Source organism: Tachypleus tridentatus, chromosome 13, assembly GCF_004210375.1.
Source record: "Tachypleus tridentatus isolate NWPU-2018 chromosome 13, ASM421037v1, whole genome shotgun sequence".
NCBI lineage: Eukaryota > Metazoa > Arthropoda > Merostomata > Xiphosura > Limulidae > Tachypleus > Tachypleus tridentatus.
Window position 1 is genome coordinate 206,266,751 of NC_134837.1, and position 6,283 is coordinate 206,273,033.

The following is a 6,283-nucleotide window of genomic DNA, read 5'->3' on the forward strand; positions in this document are numbered from 1 at the left end:
CGGACTACTCTTTACCAACGAATAGTGGGATTGAACATCACTTTATAACACTCCTACGGCTGATAGAATTGGAATACGCGATCTGCATATTGCATATCTAGAGCCCTAAACACTATACCATGTCAAACACACATTCAGGAGGTACAGTGAAGGAGTAATTTCAACTAAATAGTTAAATATCGTTAATATAATACATTATTATGTAATATAAAAAAGATTAAGTTGTGAAATAGACAAATATTTTGTATTTGCTTTAAACTGGTTGGGTTTATTTTGAATTTCCCGCAAAGCTACACGAGAACTATGTGCTCCAGCCGTCCCTAATTTAGCAGTGTATGACTAGAAGGAAGGCAGCTAATCATTAGCACCCACCGCCAACTCTTGGGCTACTCTTTTATCAACAAATAGTGGGATTGACCGTTACATTATAACGCCCCCACGGCTGAAAGGGCAAGCATGTTTGGTGTGACGGAGATTCGAATCCTCGACTTTCAGATTACGAGTCGAGTGTCATAACCACGTGGTCATGCCGGGCTGCTTTAAAGATAGTACTACATCCTATTTATATACTATCATAAGTTTATTAATTTATGATAGAAAATACTGTTTTAAAGTACCTACATTAATTAATAATACCTTCAGAATTCATAAAATGTATTTGATAACAATTTGACATTTTCAGTTTCCACAGAATCTCTTAAAGTAATAATAATAATCATGGTTGCACAACAATGAATTGACATTTTTAAAATTCAGGTATTGTTTTACAACATTCGCAACACAAATTGGTCTTTTTACATAAGGAATGACAGGATTGATAACAGTGTCTTTAACCTATTAGCAGGTCAGGGTGCCATCAATTTTGTGTAGGTTTCTAACACCTCTTGTTGTTATTGGTCTCTGGGATGCTTTATAGTTAGTGTGGTACTATTTTCTTCACTTTTGTTCAACAAATTGTTGTTGATTTGTCTATAAAAAGTACGTTCGTCCAACTTTGTTCGTCTAATTGTTTGAAGTCTGATATCTATTTCAGACTTTCAGTTTTGTTACCGTCCTTAAACAGTGGTTTTGAGTAGTTACATATTAACTGAGGCTAGTCCATGCTAATGGGTATCACACTGTTCTAGAAGTAACAATTGCACTTATATTTACAACTAGGTAATTGGCAAGTTCTCCACTGCATTATCGTGTATCAAGTAAAAAAAAAAAGAACAACTTGAGTTATTTATTATCGTTTTTGAATGGATTGTTTTTTCTACTTTGACTGCTGTTATTAAACAGTACTAGTTTGTGTACCATCTTTAAAGTTTCTAAATATGAAAAAATTCTCAGCCTGTTTGACGTTTGTCGTGTAGCATTTGTGTCCTGAGAACTATGAGTGCTGGGAATAGCATGACAGTCTGTACATTCGAAGTCGTTATGCTTAATTGACCCTATCCGACTATTTGGGTGACAGTCAGTCACAGTGTAAGCTGTCAGCACGTGACTGTACACTGGTGAACTTTATTTTTAAACAGTAGAGAGAGAGCAGTCATATAATGTTTCTATTTGATATGCTGTTTCTATAAGTATTTCAATAATTCTCTGTATATGTGTGTGTGTGTGTGTGTGCGCGTGTGTATGCATACTTTAAATATTTTTCGGTATATTTTATATATTTTGGATTATATTTTAACAGACCCCTCACGAGCCACTGGGGATATTTTTTGTTAAAAAATCCAAACTACCCAATTCGATTTTTATTAACTTGAATTGAATTTTTGGAATTTTTTATTGGTAAAAATAAAGCATATCCCACACTCTTTTAGCAACGGAGCTGTGAAAAAGTGATTTGAAATGATAAGGTGACTGAAATCTGTTGGCGGATCACGAGCATAACGACCGAACACAAGAAACACAAATCTCTTCAATGACAGACACAGGTATTCAGGAACTGTTTAGAACCAACTTGGTTGATACTGTACAGCAAGTTGAGTACAATATTTTACCTGTAGCTACTTTCAAAATGTTAATGTCTACTTATCCCACTGCTGACTATCGTGATGCTTCGACTTTCACTAACGAATCCGAAGTGAACTCGTTTGTGTCTCAGTTGAAAGTTAAACATAAAAAGATAGTAATGGAAGTTAGCAATTGCTTAATTAATGATGCTGTGAATGTGACTTTACTGATATATACTGAATTTACTCACAGCTGATAGACTAGTGCTAGTCTAATAGTACTAATAGTGTAGAGACTTGGGGATGCTGTATTTTGTTTAAATATTTATCAGTTCAAAACCACCTTGTTTTAGGAGTTTCCGGATGGAACTTACTTTCAATATTCAACAAATTGTAGTGTAATGACAACTCTTGACAAATTGTATTGTTTTTGACAACTCTTGACAAATTGTAGTGTAATGACAACTCTTGGCAAATTGTAGTGTAATGATAACTCTTGACAAATTGTAGTGTAATGACAACTCTTGGCAAATTGTAGTGTAATGACAACTCTTGACAAATTGTAGTGTAATGACAACTCTTGACAAATTGTAGTGTAATGACAACTCTTGACAAATTGTAGTGTAATGACAACTCTTGGTTCGCGAGGGACGTCTTAATACATTCTCATCTCCTTGTTTATCAGTTATTAACAACTTTCACTCACTTGCACATAATAATGTTAAGCTCACCTATATCTTTTATACGTAGCTCATGAATGAATAGATTTTTTTTACATTTGTTTTTCGGTATGTTTTTAAATTACGCCCTAAGTTAGTTAAATATGTACCTATGATATGAAGGATATTTAACCCTCAAATTATAAACGATTTCTTTATCGCTCACTTCTAGTACAGCTTGTATATTGCATTTCATTCAATCATTTCATATTATTTAGCTGTTACAACAACTAATATAAAATAATTGACAAAATAAATGTATAAAGTTACTTATTTTTTACACAAAATACACGTAAAACTCATGTATAATTAATAGAATCAGTTACACAGTAATGGTATTGTCTCATGTTAGTCCCTCCCCTTCACGCGGAAAAATCATTTGTTGTTTATATAAATAAAACGCGCGGCACTATTGTCTCATGCAGTGATAATATTTCAAAAGTACTGAACATAGATACAAGGTATCGCCATCTAGTAGTTTGTAACACAACCTTTTTATATTAAATTATTAAAGAGTTTTGATGTATTATCAACTATTGGATCACGATGATAACATTGGTTCTTTTTTTGCAAATTAATAATTTCAGTAGTTGTCACGACAGCAAACTAGTTTTATCTTAAGTGACGAAATTTTGTGTGATGTTGAGAACAAAGCTACACAATGGACTATTTGTGCTGTTTGCACCACAGGTATATAAACCCGGTTTTCAGCGTTATACGCCTTTGAATTTATTACTGTGTTACTATGGAGCAGTGTAATTCTAGGTACGAGTTTATTACGTTACTCAGTGTAGTTTAAAAAGATGGCGGTCGGTATGATTGGTTTATCTTTAGTTCGTTCGCGACGCCTGGTGAGATATTGTTTATCAACACGGCGGCACTAACCAAATAATATCAACATTAAATGAATACAATTTAACTTTATGTGTTGGATTTATAGATTATAAAAAAGCACATGTCTCTACAGAAGACAGTGGAATATTAAATGCTTTAACTACAATAGGCGTCAATCTAACGTAGATTAAATACTAAGTGATATATGTATACAGACACAATAACAGAAATATATCTTAATAAATAGGTATCATTAGCAGATTTAAGATTTGCACATGATGTAGCTTTCTTTAGACCAATGGTTCTTAACCTTGTTGGAAGTACTGATCCCTTCGTAATTGGAAAAATAAAATAGGATTTTTTAAAATCAAAATATAAGTAGATATTTTATTAGTGCACAAAATGAACCATGCATCAGTTGCATACAATATCACGGTGTTTAAAGAACAAAACCAACAAAACATGAATTTAATACAAAAACCAAAACATAACTCAATGAATATTTACTGCAAATCAATGTGACTTTTGTTGTTGCCTTTCAGTGACAAGTTCAGAAATGCGGGGCTTCACATTGGCAAGTGCCACTCCCATATCATTTTCGCAACAATTGTTTGTTTTGTTTGTTTTTTTTGAATTTCGTACAAAGCTACTCGACGGCTATCTGTGCTAGCCGTCCCTAATGTAGCAGTGTAAGACTAGAGGGAAGGCAGCAAGTCATCACCACCCACCGCCAACTCTTGGGCTACTCTTTTACCAAAGAATAGTGAGATTGATCGTCACATTATAATGCCCCCACGGCTGAAAGAGCAAGCATGTTTGGTGCGATGGGGATGCGAACCCGCGACCTTCAGATTACGAGTCGCACGCCTTAACACGCTAGGCCATGCCGGGCCTTTTCGCAACAAAGACTGTTCCTTTTCTTCGTTTTTATGTCTACCTAAAAACGAAGAAAAGGATTGCTCGCAAAGATGTTGTTGTTGTTTTGAATTAAGCACAAAGCTGCTCAATGGGCTACCTGTGCTCTGCCTACCACGAGTATCGAAACCCGGTATTTAGCGTTGTAAGTCCGCAGACATACCGCTGAGCCACTGGGGGGGGGGCTGCTCGCAAAGATACGTTGTAACAAACGGTACGAGTATCTCAAGGGCTTTCTTAACAATAAGAGGGTACGCTACGATTTGGTGACACCAAAACGTTGAGAGCGTTGTTGTTCTGAAAAGTTGCTGTTGAACCTGACTCTGCTGAAGTTCAATGATTTTGTCGAGGTATTCATCATTGACATCTGTTGTCGCAACACTAAACGTGTACAGCTGTCTCACCCATGCTGGATAAGACTTTCTGGTGGTGAAGTATCCGTCGAGAGACTTTGTGAGTTCATCTAAGTGCATGGCAATTGCTTGCTTCGGTTCCCCGGATACAGAAATGTCTCCAATTTCAGACACATCTTCGATCTTATTTACACAGTCGTCCAGCAGGGGAAAGTTTGTGAAGTTATCATTCTCTGTTCATCGTTTCCATAATGGTAGCTTTTTTTGAAAAGCCTTCAGGTTTTCTTCCGCTTTGATGATGTTGACTCCACCGCCCTGCATTTGTTGATTGAGAGCATTGAAGATATTGGTCATGTTCGCCAAAATGAGAATGAACTTAGATTTTTCGAAGCAATCTTCATTACAATGTTGGTGCTCTCGCAAAAACACGATTCAGCACCTTTCTCCGAGATAACTACCGAACGTTAGAATGGTAAAGAAGTACCTCGAATTCAGAGCCCATTTCATTACACAGGTCTTTGAAGATGCGGTGCTTCAGGGCACTATTTCGCACAAAGTTCACACATTCCACTACAATTTTTAATACTTCTGCCAGTTTTCAAGGCAAGGTTTTTTGTTGCCAATGCGTGCCTGTGCAGAACACAGTGTGTTACAATGATGTGTGGTGCATCAGCTTTCACCAGCGCACCAAAACCAGAGTTTCATCCCAGCATGACTGGAGCTCCGTCCAAACAAACTGCAGAAACCATATCCCACGAAAGATCGTTGTCTCTGAAGAAGTCATCCACAAGTTTTTTCACGTCGGCTGTCTTAGTTGTTGTTGTAAGAGGCTTACAAAATAAAAAATCTTTTATCTCGTTCTTCACATAGCGCATGAATACAACAAGCTGGCTTAGATTGGAAAAGTCGGTGGTCTCGTCGAGTTGAAGGCTAAATTTTTCTGGGCTTGAAATCAGATCTGCAACTACTTGAGCCAAGATGTCATCGCTCATGTCATCTATTCTGCTGCTGATGGTGTCATTTGAAAGAGGAATTTGGGATAACTTATTTTCAGCAGCTTTTCCCAGCATGATATTCGCTATCTTCAACACAGCTGGTTTTACGAGTGCTTCATCAATGGTGTGTGGTCTGCCCTGCTTTGCAATCAAGTACGCAACTTCGTACGATGCTGTGAGGATCGGTTTGTCGATGGGTAAAAAGCCGAGAACAGGCAAAGTTGCCTTTTCATCGAATCTGGTTCTCTTAACCTTGAATTCAGCAAGCGTTGTGTTCTTCTAGTTCCCATCTCCATGCAGCTTTAGGGAGTGTTATCTTAGTTTTGCTGGTGCTGGACTAGAATTGCTCAACTTGGCAAATCATGCGTTGAGGACGCTGACTCCCATCATGTTCCGTTGTACACGTGAATCCATATTGTACGTATTCATCCAACCACTTTCTGTTTTCGCAAGATATAGTTAGTATGAAAAGATTGAAATATTAGGAAAAACATCACAAATGACGCACAATTACTACAGTCACAAGT